The 307-nt window shown below is 67.4% G+C and overlaps 1 long non-coding RNA gene across 1 annotated transcript in view; it reads left to right on the forward strand.

Moving 5' to 3' along the window:
• Positions 1 to 33: 33 nt before the first annotated feature.
• The window catches only part of LOC102762210, a 19,440-nt gene continuing 19,166 nt past the window's right edge, over positions 34 to 307 (forward strand). Inside the window, exon 1 of the long non-coding RNA XR_001515654.1 lies at positions 34 to 261. This is a non-coding gene — a long non-coding RNA (uncharacterized LOC102762210). The remainder of the gene's footprint in view (positions 262 to 307) is intronic.

Here is a 307-nt window from a genome sequence, read left to right on the forward strand (position 1 = left end):
CCGCTGCCGCCGTGGCCATGCGGAGCCCCCTATTGGCCAGGCCGTCTGCGTTGAAGGGCCGCCCGGCCTCCATTCGCCCGCTGCTTTCAAGTCCCGGGTCGGTTGGGCGGGCAGCGGAATGGGGTGCGCGGATTGGCCGAGCTCCGGAGAGAGCTGAGTGCTGATTGGGCGGGCTTGGTAAAGGCCTCGGTCTCAGACCGGCTGAGCGCTGAGAGGAGAGGGGACCTCAGGCAAGACTCCGGGCCCGCATGATTGGCTGGGGTACTAGACGTTGATAGGCCAGGGCGCCCGGGAGAATTGGGGAGAA

The sequence above is a fragment of the Myotis davidii genome, unplaced genomic scaffold (genome assembly GCF_000327345.1).
Source record: "Myotis davidii unplaced genomic scaffold, ASM32734v1 scaffold327, whole genome shotgun sequence".
Lineage (NCBI taxonomy): Eukaryota > Metazoa > Chordata > Mammalia > Chiroptera > Vespertilionidae > Myotis > Myotis davidii.